The sequence below is a fragment of the Ochotona curzoniae genome, unplaced genomic scaffold, assembly GCF_017591425.1.
Source record: "Ochotona curzoniae isolate NIBS_2020 unplaced genomic scaffold, NIBS_Ocur_1.0 contig_430, whole genome shotgun sequence".
Taxonomy (NCBI): Eukaryota; Metazoa; Chordata; class Mammalia; order Lagomorpha; family Ochotonidae; genus Ochotona; species Ochotona curzoniae.
The window spans coordinates 6,315,201-6,328,894 of record NW_024466219.1 but is presented as its reverse complement, the minus strand read 5'-3'; positions in this window follow the sequence as shown (position 1 = coordinate 6,328,894).

The following is a 13,694-nucleotide window of genomic DNA, read 5'->3' as shown; positions in this document are numbered from 1 at the left end:
TTTTCACGTACCATCTTGTTTCAACCTCAGAACAGCTGTACAAGTTAGAGTGTGTTAGGAACCTGGTTTTATGGGTGAGAAAGATGAAGTGCTGATTTTGAGTGATTTCTTAATCTGGTTTTAGTTGGTGGTGGGTCAGAGTACTGTATGGGATAGCTCACCTGCTGAGCCTGTTTGATGACTTCCAAGATAAGGATGTTGGAGATGCAGTCAGTCTTTGTAGGAAGTGGGAGGGGTGCTTGTGGAGCTGACGGATTGAGATGATACAGAGCCAACTTTAACAGGAGTTGCTGGCTTTGGAGGCTTATTCCCGAGCACCTGTCAGAGCTGAGCCGGAATAGAACCAAAGCCAGAATTTCATTATGTTAAACTGTTTTCTTTTTCTTGATGTGTTTGGAGATTTTTGAGTAGATTTATTTATGTTTTACTGCTTCAATAATTCTAGACTGCAACTGCTGGTAAGCTCTGGTTTCAGTAACGGACAGTGTAAGAGGCAGCCAAAAGACCTGACTCCAAAAACCATCTGAGATGAAAATACACTGTGGTGTAACATTTACCAAAGCCAGGATTTGGATTTTCACTGTACATAATTCTAGATAGTTTGCACTAACAATTCGTTAGAAGATTTATTAAGTTTTGTTGGAAAGGCAGATTCACAAAGAGAAAGATACAGAAAGCCCATCTATCTGCTGGTTCACTCCCCAGGTGGCTGCAATGACTGGAACCCAGCCGATTTGGAGCCTTTTCCAGGGCTCTTACACTTGATGCATTTGGTGTATAAAATATCCTACAGATTATGTCCATTGCTATGATGGATGCTTCTTGAAGGCAAGGAAGCTATCTTTGTTGACTGTCTAAATTAGTGTTGGCACAGTCATGTTGTAGGAAATAAAGGATTGTGACAAATTCCAACTACAATGTTCAACAATTCTGAAAAGACCACACATCAACGAGAACAGGTTATTTATAAAAATTAATAGCTTGTTCATTGCGGATGTTTTGAAAAATAGCTTGCTTATCAATTAAGAATTTGTGAAGGCAGTGTTTTTTTATACTCACCTTCTGATGAGCAGTATTTGTCTTCATGGGGACTTTCCAGTGACCTAATACATATTTGTTGAATGAATAGGTAAGACTTATCTGTTTAAATTTTTGTTTAATAAATGTGGACAGGAAAGCCCAGAAAAGTGAAGTATTTCTTTAAAGCATATGACTAGAGGTTCACATTTACTTGGTCTTTCTTCAATGCATGATTTGCAAAGAGCACTTATAGACTTCTTTCTTCCTTCAAGGCTGCACTGCCAGAGTTTGAATCTGATCCAGGATGCATTATCTGTGAGAGGGGGATAGAGAAAGGAGATGATATGTATGTACCTGTATATTTTCTTAACTGTATCCTGTAGGCAATGGACCTTGGTGGGTGTACCTGGTCTTTCAGTTCTCTCTGGAGACATCATATACAGAGGAATTCATATATCTGAATGAGAATATGTAACTAAGACAATGATGAAGAGGAAATAGAATGACAGTGCTATGGGTGAACTCTCATAGTTGTGATTTTGCCCCGAAGGAGTGAAAGTTGATCCTTGAGTGATGGAAAAAGGCCTTGACAACAGGCTGTAGTACCTAGCCAGATCGGGAAGACACTGTAGTAATGACATTTCATGAGGAGGATCAACTAGGGGAAAAATGAAGAAACGGTTCCTTAGGGGGATGGTGAGGAAAGGAATTTTTGAGAACCACTGTTGCAGTGGTAATCTCTCCGTGAGTTCCATGACTTGAAACTCACATTTGGAAAGGGAATTCTTACACACTGATGAAGGGAATGTACATTAGTGCAGCTACTGTGACACATGGAAGTTCCTAAAAAAAATGAAAATAGATCATGAAAGATCTAGTCAGCCTTTCCACAGCTGATAACTCAAGGAGAAATGAAATCATTCTGTTGAGACATCTGCACTTCCTGCACACTTATGTTTGTTGCTACCTGGTTCACAGTGGCCGAGAGATGAAAATAGTGCAGGCAGCATGGCACAGTGGGTTTGCAGGGTGCCTGTATCTCATTTGGAGTATTGCTGCTCTGCTGCTGGTCCAGTTACCTTCCAATGCATCCTGGGAGGAATCGGATGATGGCTCCCGAAGTTAGAACTGTCCCACCACAGCACAGGCCCGAGTGGAGATCTCAACTCGTGGCTTTGGTTTCATCCAGCTCTGTTGCTGAGGGCGTTTGGGGAATGAACCATGGATGGAAGGTTGATCTCTTTGATTCTCTCTGTTGTCTTATTTTCTTCTACTTGAAAGGCAATACAAAGAATAGAGGAAATCTATCCATCTCTGATGGACAGATAAGGACAATCTTCTACATATCTGCAGTAGAGTACCACTTAGCCTTAAAAGGATAAAATCCTGTCATTTATAACAACAAGGAAAGAACTTGGTGTCATTATGTTAAGTGAAATAAGTCAACGTTAGGAAGACAGGTACCTGTAATTAGATCAGGGTAAAAGGGTCTAGTATTCTGTTGAACAGTAGGATAACTACAGATAATGATGGTGTATATTTCTCTAAAAACAAACCAAAAAAACTGGCAGGAATGATTTTTCAAAGTTTTCACCATAAAGAAATGTTTAATGTTTAAGGAGATATATTTATCCTTACTGGAATTACACAGTATATACATGCATTGAACCATCATAATAACCTTCATAAATGTGTGCTCTTTTTATGGCAATGGAAAAATTAAAGATTGTTGAAATTTGACACAGTACCTTGTATTACCACTGAGATCACATGGCTGTTTAAGGAACATGTATCTAAAAAGTCTCCAGTAGAAGGGAAATGATGGACATTGATGCATAGAGCTTTTCTTCTCCGTTTTTGTTGTGCATTTTCCGAGATGCAGTGTGGTAATTTGATATGTATCCAAGTGTGATGATGAAATCAATGTAACTCGATTTACTGCTTCCTTGTACATCATCCGGCCTCGGCTGTATTTTGGTGCCTGTTGTCTGTGTCCTAGTGCTGCGATGTTAGCATCTGTACGAGGTTTGACTCTATGTGAACCTGTGGAGTGTATCAGGGACAGATGGGAGGAGAGGGAGCGGACGTTGTCAGCTTTTCTGGGGCAGAGCTGCCTTCTCCAGCCATCTCACATTATGACCTTGTCAGCAGTTCCTAAATGTGAAATTCAAGGGGAAAATCCCTTCAGAAAAGAGATGAATTTGAGTCAACCAACACTTTGACAGACTGTAGAGAAAGCCAACAGATGAGGCGAATTATTGGGGATTATGGTTTCCTTGTCCTGGAAAAAATAACGAGCTTCAGTATTTACAGTACTCTAGTTTATTAGCAAGATGTATCAATTAAAATTAATCAAGCGCAGCGGCTGAGAGCAGATACTTAACATGTTGACTACATCATTCACCTTCTCAGCTGGCAGAAGGATTTGATGTTGTGTGCTATAGAGTACATGACTGTGTTTAATCCCAACTGTCTTCAGAAAAATCTTAAAACAGATGGCAAAAGACAGCAGCCCAGGCCTGTGGGTACAAGATCTGCTGATATTTAAAAAAATAATAAGTTTCCAAGAAACAGTAACATGTAGATAGTCTAAACAAATTTACTGAAATAAAACTATCCTGAAATTAGTCTTTTTTTTTTAAAGATTTATTTATTTTTATTGCAAAGTCAGATATACAGAGAGGAGGAGAGACAGAGAGGAAGATCTTCCATCTGATGGTTCACTCCCCAAGTGAGCACAACACCAGGAGCTGTGCCAATCTGAAGCCAGGAACCAGGAACTTCCTCCAGGTCTTCTATGCAGGTGCACCGTCTCTAGGCTTTGGGCCGTGCTTGACTGCGTTCCCAGGCCACAAGCAGGGAGCAGGATGGGAAGTGGAGCTGCTGGGATCAGAACCAGCGCGCATATGGGATCCCAGAGCATTCAAGGCAAGGACTTTAACTGCTAGGCCATTGTGCCAGGCCCAGTCTTTGCAAGAAAAATAAATGAATCTTCAAAAAAAAAAAAAAAAGAAAACAAAGTCAGATATATATGAGAGGAGGATAGACAGAAATATTTTCCGTCTGATGATTCACTCCCCAAGTGACTGCAATGGCTGGTGCTGTGCCAATCTGAAGCCAGCAGCCAGGTGCTCTTCACATGGGTACAGCGTCCCAAGGCTTTGGGCCATCCTCAACTACTTTTCTAGCCCACAAACATGGAACTGGATGGGAAGTGGGACCGCTGGGATTAGAATTGGTGCCTATATGGGATCCCAGAAAATGTTCATGGAAGGACTTTAGCCGTTAGGCCATGGCGCCGGGCCCTGAAATTAGTCTTTTAAACATCTCAATGTTGTATAGGTGTGAAATGGGAAAGAGGACTTTATCTATAATGTACTGAAGACTGTACGACTAGATCTTTTATAGGTATTTTGCTTTTTTCTACACAATCCCCAGGCACAGGTAAACAGTTGAAGCTATTGTTTTTAAGTTATTTATCTATTGATGAGGGAGAGAGGAGACACAGACAGGGCCAAGATGAAGCCAGCACCAGGAGCCCGTCTAGGACTCCATGTGTCATGGCTTGATTACCAGCGGTGCTGCAGAGTGGGTCTCGGTAGGCATGTTCCTTGTTCTTCCCAGGGTGTGCCTGAGTAGGGTGCTGGAGTCTGGGCAGAGCTGGGGTTGTGTCCAGGCTCTGCAGTGTGCCAAGTCTGATGGCTGTCTTAACGATCTTGACTCCAGGCACAATGGCCACTTGGGAAGTTACTGTGCCTGGTGTGTCTCCTCACTGTTTCATCCTCTCATTGCTGTGTTGAGCGCCCACACTCCCAGGAAGCTGTACTTCTCTGATTAGAGAAGACAGGTGGGCAACAATAGAAAAAACATGGGCTCTTGAACGTTTGTGGAAGGCTTGTCACAGGTTGGCTAGTTTGTTTGGTCTTTTATACAGGCGATTTAAAATAATATAACCTTGCTTGCAAGCCTGGGAGTAACTTTTCTCCTGTAGAAACACTTTGAACAGAGCCTTCCTTCTCCCCAGCCCCTCCTTGCTATGCCCGTCACAGCCTTTCTTCCCCTAGGCTAAGGAACCAGAGCCTGAGAAACACGAAATACTTTCCTTAAACACAGTGAAGTGGAGCTCTCAGATAAGTGGCATCATTAAATCTATTTCTTTGTATGTCTGGTTCATTTCACTTACCATATGTGGAGTTCAAAAAATTAGGGTCAGATATAAAGAAATAGAGACTAAAGCAGTGGTTCCCAGGGACATAGAAGGGAGACGTAGCTTCAGAGGCACAAAGCAGCAGATAGCACTGACAAGCCTGCAGGTGGCCAGTGCAACATGAAGCACAAGGTGATAGGGTCGTGCTGGGAAGTTTACTGAATAAATAGATTTTAACTACTTTTGGTTACCAAAAGACTTGTATAAGATGGTGATTATGTTGATTTGCTTCAATATATGGTAACTATATTTTCTTAAATATTTATTTTTTATTGGAAAGGCAGCTGTATAGGGAGAAGGAGATACAGAGAAAGATCTGTCTGCTGGTTTACTTACTCCCAAGTGGCTGCAGCCACAGGAGCTGCACTGATCCAAAGCCAGGAGCCAGGAACTTTTTCTGTGTCTCCCACGTGGGTGCAGGGTCCCAAGGCTTTGGACCATCCTCGACTGCTTCCCCAGGCCACAAGCAGAGAGCTGGATGGGAAGTGGAGCAGCCGGGATTAGATCTGGTGTCAGTGGCAGATGCAAGGCAAGGACTTCAGCCACTAGGCTATTGCGCAGGGCCTGTGGTAACTATTTTGCTGTCTGTTTGTATCCACATCATTCTATAAACCCAATTATACGTAGCAATTTCTTTTTCAAAAGATAATTTGTAAAAAATATAAATATGGTTAGCTATAATTTATGTTGGTGAGGACTTTAGATTTGTTTTCTTGATATGGAAATCACAGGCAAATTTTGAATTGTGATGTAATCAGACAAATTTGCAGATGCATACTCATGGGTGTGTGTGTGTGTGTGTGTGTGTGTAAGGCGGGAAGTATGTAGGTGCTAAGATTTGGATAGTAGAAAGTGCAAGGTCTGGGGCCCAACACACTAACTAGCCTAGGGGCTAAAGTCCTTGTCTTGCGTATGCCAGGATTCCATCTGGGTGCTAGTTCATATTCTGGCTGATCCACTTCCCTTCCAGCTCCCTGCTTGTGGGCTGATAAAGCAGTAGAGGACAGTCCGAAGCCTTGGGACCTTGCACCCGCGTGGGAGACCCGGAAGAAGCTCCTGGCTTTAGATCGGCTCAGCTCTGCCATTATGGCCACTTGGGGAGTGAGCCAGTGGATGGGAGATTTCTGTCTCTCCTCTCTTTGAATTTGCCTTTCCAATTAAAAAAAATATAAATAAATGTTGAAGTGCAAAGTTAGAAGTTTGTTTCAACACTCAAGGTATGACAGTAGCTGGGAGTAGATGAGAGATGTGACATGAACTAGTGATAGGCTCAGGGTATGATGTGAGGGAACAGAAGACAAGCTTGAGGGATTACATATGTGATATGAAATAAGGAGCAGAGTTCAAAAACCCTCCAACCTTTGGGTCCTGCAGTCGCTGCTAGGAGAATGTGTTCTGAGATAAGGAGAACTGTGGAGGAAAAATAATACCTTCTTGGACATTTTGTTACTTCAATAAGTTCATGGAAAATGGATTCAAAAGATGTTTATTTTGGTAAAACATTTGGCAATCATATTTATTTATTTTTTTTGCACTTCATAGTTTTTCATGGAATTTTTTGAAACACCTTATGTTAGTCTGAAATGTCTTATTAGTACCCGGACTATTTAGTCTCTCAAACATCTCATACTACTTGTATTTATAAGATTTCTTTGTCTTTTAGAAGTGGTAAATCAAAAATAGGTAGGCGTGTACTTAAAGTATTTTATAATCTGTTCTTTCATTGTTGATGAGTCATGTGTAGATGATTTTGCCAATTCTAAAGTCTGTTATGGGGCCTTTGAAAAACACTTCATTCGTTTTAATCCATGTTGTGATTTAGTTGACGATACTTCTTTCATAGCATGTCATCCTTTTGAATTGCTTGATTGTCCTCCAGGATTGGCCTAGCTCTCGTATTTAAACATCGTTATCTAATATTTATGCAAGCATTATTTATTGTAGACTTTTGATCATTATGTTTTCTTGTAGTGTGATTAAATGATTCCTTTTTTTGCTACAAATTTATGTTGCTTCATTAAAGCCTCAAGCCAGTTTTAACCTCCGCCACTTTTTATTTTATGGGGTTTACATCAGTGTCTTGTGTTTGTTCTCAGATGACGTAGTCACTTGAATGGAGATTGTTTTCCATAAAGACCAGTTTGTTCTGTAAAGATTTATTGACCTGAAAGGCAGAATGATGGGGAGAGAGAGAGAGAGAGAGAGAGAGAGAAAGAGAAAGGTCTGGCTCACCCATCCCCCAGCTCACGCCCCAGGTGGCCGCAGTGAGGACTGGGTCCAGATGAAGCCAGGAGCCATGAACTCCTTCTTGTTTTCACACTTGGGTGGCAGGGCCCCAAATACCTGGATGTTGTCCCGCTGCCTACCTAGGCACATAAGCAGGGCACTGGATCAGAGGCGAAGCAGGAGAGACTTGAACCAGCACTCTGGTGTTGCAGGTAGCAGCTTAACAACCACTGTACCACAACACTGGCTAGGGAACTTCTCAGTTTCACTTTTTCACTAGGCTTTGGAAATATCCTTGCCTTTTGAGCTTATGAAATTAAGTTTACATATATGGATGCTTACGAATCTTGTTTGGCAGAATGAATATTTGAAGATTGTCACATTAAAGGGATCACAAATGTTAACAATTGGCTCTATAATTAGAAATTTAGAGGTAGATAGACATCATTTCATAGGCAAGAAACTACACAGCGGAAAAGGTCCGTGAGTTTAAAAGTGTTGTAACTTGTGTGTTTGTATTTGTGTGAGAGAGGATGAGTTTGGGAGACAGTGCTGTGGAGGTGAGACACCTTGGAGAGGAAGAGTGGCTGTCTGTGAGGAATTCAGTGGTACTCCAGGCAGCCTGAGGACGGTGCTTAGAATGAACCTGACTTGTCAGTTAACTTGTGTTGGAAGCCAAGGTAGAAGGGACTTCTTTGGTTTTAAAGTGATGGGACAGCATTATTTATGGAGTGTTTATACATTAAGTGTGTTTTAAACATTTTTAGGGCTCTGTGCTAAGTTTTGAGCATGCCATGATAACAGTTTAATGGAAGAGGTTAGAGAGCGTGCAGTTATGTTACAGTTGATGAATGACACTATTATTTCTGATCAAGGATACAGGAGGGAAATAAAGCAGAGATAGGGAGGCAGGAGAAGTGGTGTATTTCATTGTGGATATAAAACCCATTCGGAGATCTGGGATCACAAGTGGCAGTGAAGGAGGAGGAAAAGCCAGCCTGGGCTTAAACTGCTTCCTGGCTGCATGTTTAGGTTCGCTGGTTCTGTCAGGCCAGAGTGCCCCATCTAAGGATGGGGTTCAGCTCGCCCGGCTTGCAGTCTGGAGGATGCTGGTATTGATGTGTCAGCTTGTGACTGCTCTGAAAAGTCTGATGAGCAGGAACTGTCCTCTTGAGGCCTGAATGATTGATCATTCATGTCATTGTTATCCACGTGATGTTCCTACCTTTGAATGACCACAGTGATTGATCTTTTTGGAAAGTGGGCCTTCTTGATTTTTTTGATTGGCATATCAGTAACTTCCTACGTTGATTGAACTGACATTTTTCTAACTTTGGTACCTTTAGGATGATGACTGCATCCACCTTCATGCTATCATTGAGGAATGATCATAGGTGCATTAAGGTTTATTAAGAAAATCAGTTATTTTTTTAGGATGTTTATTAAGAAAATGTTTACTAAGAAAATCAGTGTGTGGTGCAGAGGGTTAGGATGCTGTTTGTGATGTTGGCATCATATAGGAATGCTAATTGCATTCCTGGCTGCTGTCCTTCTGGTTCAGTTCTCTGCTAATATGCCCGGGAGGTAGCAGGTGCTACCAGTGCCAGGGCCCCTGCCACGTTGTGGGAGGCAGTGCTGGAGTTTCAGGTTCTTGGGTTGGGCACAGCCTGGTCCTGGCTGCTGTCACATGTTAAGAGAAGGCTGGTGGATGGAAGTCTCTGTCACTCCCTCTCTAATTCTGCCTTTTAAGTAAATAAGCAAATCTTAAGGAAAACCAGTTAGTAGTTATTTGCTGTAGTAGTTATTGCCTCAAAGTCTCAATCCCACCTCGTGCAAGTGACTGAAGAAAAGTTGCAATTTTGATTCCAATAAGAAAAATCTCATTTGATTCATGGAGAGCATGCCTTGGAATCAAACATTCTTAGGTTTAACCTTGACTTGGTCTCAGCTCCTTGACTGTCTTTGTACACATTTTAAGTGTCTGTATCTCAGTTTAATCAAAGCTAAGTTATTAATTACTTCAGCACAGATTTAGTGAGTGACTTAAAATGAGCTTAGGAAATGATCATTTGCAGTGCCGGGTGCATAGAGACTTCCAAGTTTCTTTTCCTGGAATCAAAGCTTCAAAGTCTTACTTTTTTCCCCCTTTTCCTAAAAAAGCTGCTTATAACACATTTTCCTGAGGCTTTAAGTTAAAAATAGCATTTATTTGTGGCAGTTGTGCATACAGACTGCCAGACTCTGACAGGAAAGCTGTGCTAGCACTTACGCTCTGGCTTCGGATTTTGCTGCCTCGGGTGTCACTTGCGTGTGAATCACTGAGACAGCAGGCGTTGGTAGTGTAAGACAGACTGTATTTATCTGAGCTGTCTTTGGATGTTCTCGCTGGCAGAGCCTTGTGAGAAAGAACTGTTACAAGTGTTGTCAAAGAAGCATATCTCGGTGTCTAACAATAGGGCAAAACTGGTTATTAATTACAAGCAGCAAGTTGAGTTGTAATTCTGTCAGGGAATCAAATGGTCCAATAAAATTTCCTACATGTTTCTGCACAATATTCCTTTTAAAATACAAGTTTGCAATTAAATATATTTTTATACCTTGTCCATTCCTTTCTTATACGTGAAAGTTTTCTTTTAGGAATGGAAATTCGCTAATGGAAGGGGCTTCTCGTGCTAAGCATCACTCTTGTTTATTAACTGGAATCTTCCCTTCCATCTGATGTTAAGCACATTGCAGATTTGCACCTTAATTTACTTACCTATTGCACTTTATCTTCATCAAGCCCAGTAGCACCTATGTGTTAAATATTTAATGAAATGCTGATGAAACATTGGATGTATTTGAGCTTAATAAAGTGAAATCTGTGAATTACTGTTTGATATCTGGGATTGCTACTCCCTTCTGCTTACTCCCTTCTGTACTCCTTGTTTCTCTTACATATGGAGTGGTCTTTAAAAAGCTCAAGAGAAGGGCCAGGGTGTGGTGCAGCACGGTAAGCTGGTCCTTATGATGCCAGTGGGAGGGAGAGGAAAAAAGAGGAAAGGGAAGAACAGGGAGAGAGATAAAAGAATTGAGAGAGTGAGAGAGATCTTTGATTTACTGGTTCACTCTCCAAGGGGCTGTAACAGAACTAACCTAAACTGAAGCCAGGAGCCACAAGCTTCATTTGTCCACCTTTGTGAGTGGCAGGGGACCAGTAACTTGGGTCATCTTCTGTTTTCCCAGGCCATTTAGCAGGGATCTAGCAAGGAACTGAGCAGTCAGGACCAGAACTGGCACCTATATGGGATTCTGGTGTTAGGTGGTGGCTTTCCCTGCTAGACCACAAGGCCAGCCGAGCCCCATGATTTATATTTTAATAAGTTATCTGCCAGGCATTTTGATGTGCACATCCGGATCTGTCAGCTGTCTTAACTCAAAGCACCCGTGCAGGGCAGGCTCTGTAATCATCTTCCCAACAGACTTTGATTTGTGTGCTTGGCTCTCACCGCTCAAGCCCACGTGGCTTCAGAAGCCCTGCTTGTCAGGTTGCAGTCCTTCATGTTTGCACACATTGGGTTCAGAATGCAGTTCTTAGAGCATTGCCTTGAGGTAATGGTAACAAAATAATACACTTTAGTTTCTACGTGAAATTAGAAGATGTCATTGCTTTTTTTTTGGAAGGAGTTTTTGCCCATGAGCTTGATTCACCTTTATGGTCCATATCTGATATTGAAGAATCATCTGATAAGTTCAGCATCTCCAACCCTTGTTCCAGCCCACACAGGTTTCCTTTTGCTCCCGAGTGCTCGTTTAATTATTGCTAATGCATTTTCTCCAACTTTGAGTTGTTCCAGGTTCCACTGGCTAGAGCTAGATGCCTCTTCTGCAGGTTGGTGGCAGTTTTACTCAGGTTGAGTTTAGTCCTTACGATGTTGTGCTTTGCCCATCAGTGGATGGGCTCCTGAGAATAGGAACGTCCATAGTTAATGTTGCATAATATCTACTCAATAGGAGCCGGGTAGAATACTTGACCTTTTATTTGGTAAGAACATTATTTTTTTCCACATGTATAATTACCAGTTGAGAATACCTGAGTTTAAATCTAAGTCCCCTCATCTTTGGTTATTTTAATGTACAGCGTGGGAAGCATTTGTTGCCCTACGCACCTAGTGAGCTCTGGTGTCCAGTGTGTTGGTTCTTTCAGCCTCATCACTTGCCTGTGCTGCCGGATGGCATGCATTTTGTTCTTCCACACTTTGTTTCCTGCCGTGCAGCGGTTAGTGGTGGCACCGGGATCCATTGCTCATGCGCACTTGCATTAGATGACTCTTTTCCTCTATGCCAGTGGTGGGAGCTTCAGATTCTACATGTGGATCATTTTGAGTAGTGGGCATTATTATTCACGTTGCAATTTTTTATATTTTCAGATAAAGCTTCATATCTTTTTTTGTAGCAGTTCTTCTAAACTTGGTAAAAAGTTCTAGGCAGTTAATGAAACTGTGGCAAGAATGATGGATTCTAAAAAGGGAGATATTTGTTTCTGCCAAGACCCTGCAGGTGTGAGCTGCCTTGGTCCAAGTCTGTTACTATCTTCTGTGGGAGGAGATATGCTTATGCAGAGGCAGTGAAGGCTTATCATAGTGCCACACATCTCCAGAGCTTGAAAATATATTTCTAAAACAGAAAAAAATTATAAGTGTATTCACATTTTAACCTGAGAAGTCTCTTTGTGCTTTATTAATTTTAAAAACTTTTTATTAACTTTTTCACTTTAAGAATTTTGCTTTACTAACTTTATGAATATATAAAACTGCTTTATTAACTTCAGGATATAAAATGAGCATCTTTCCCTGTACTATGTAAAACCCTGCTGTTGACAAGAGGTTACAGTGAGCCCCAAACATTGAATTAGAAGCTGGTAATAGGAGAACCACAAGAACCACATAGCATCAGGTTTTCGACAATACGTATGTAAATTTACAGGCTTCCCTCTGAGCTTCAGGGAAACAATCAGTTCATGGTGTGAGGCGAACTCATTATGACACTCAGGAGGACAGTGGTCAGTGCTAACTGCCTGCGGGCTGGAACGCAGCTGCTTTTCTTTGAGTTTCTGCATCCGCTGTCTGAACTGACAGTTTTCTCTCCTCCCTGCCTGTGGCTCTCTAAGCTATGCATCACTCCGCAAACCTAGAGCACGATGAGCTAGCTGAGTAATGCAGAGTCACTTCGTTTCCTCTGGGCACAAAGTGTTCACCAGCTTCCAAAGGAAGGCCAAGGGCTTCCTTTTATTACTGGTTGGCATTTTCTACTTTGAGCACTTTTTTGTACTTCTTGTTCCTCTTTGGATGTACGCTGCTGGTCCTGTCCTTGCGTCTCCTCCTCTTCTGTTCCTGCTCCTGATTCTGACCATTTAAGGCAGCACTGCTCCTGTCCATCTCTCACTTTGGCTGCTCTTGCCCTCAGACACTCGTGACTAACAGTAACAGGTAGCTCTATGAGTGAGTGTTGTGTTTGTTACCAAAGCAAGGTGGCAGTGCAGACTAGGCTGGCCAGTCTGTTTTTATTTAACTTATGAAGCTGAAAATGCTAAAGATAAGCAATGTCTCAGTGTGTTACTTTCAATATACCCCTGTAAGTGTTTGATAAGTATGTTGGTTTGAATTGTTTTAACAAAACAGAAATATTATTTTTTAAAAATTAATTATTTGAAAGGCAGGGCAACAGGGAGAGGTAGAATCTTTCCCATCTGCTCATTCCCTCACCAAGTGATGAGAGTTAGGGCTGGGTAAGGCTTGAGCTAATATCCAGGTCTCCCCCATGGGCAGTAAGCACCAAGTGCTTGCAGCGTCATCTGCTGCCTTCCCACTTGGATTACCAGGAAAAGAACTAGTGGTGCTAGGAGTGGCACTTGACCTGGGATGCAGGCATTACAAGCTATGGCTTAATGTGCAGCTCCACAAGGCTGGCCCCTAGAATACCTGCAGCTATTTTAACTATCAGAAAAATGAAAAGCACATTTCTATGTAACATTCTGGACAGGTAGACTTAAGTATAGGCAGAATTTAATACTCTCTGTTCCTGGATTGGCTATTTTAAAAATTATGTAACTTAACAATAGAAAGCTAATCAACACTTATGATTTTCTATAATTTACTAAAAGCTAAATATACTCAGCTAAACTTGAAAATCCAGAATTGAAATCCACATTTGTTCTTTCCTCTGTGTGTGTTTTTTTGTTTGTTAGTGATGTGTCTGTTAA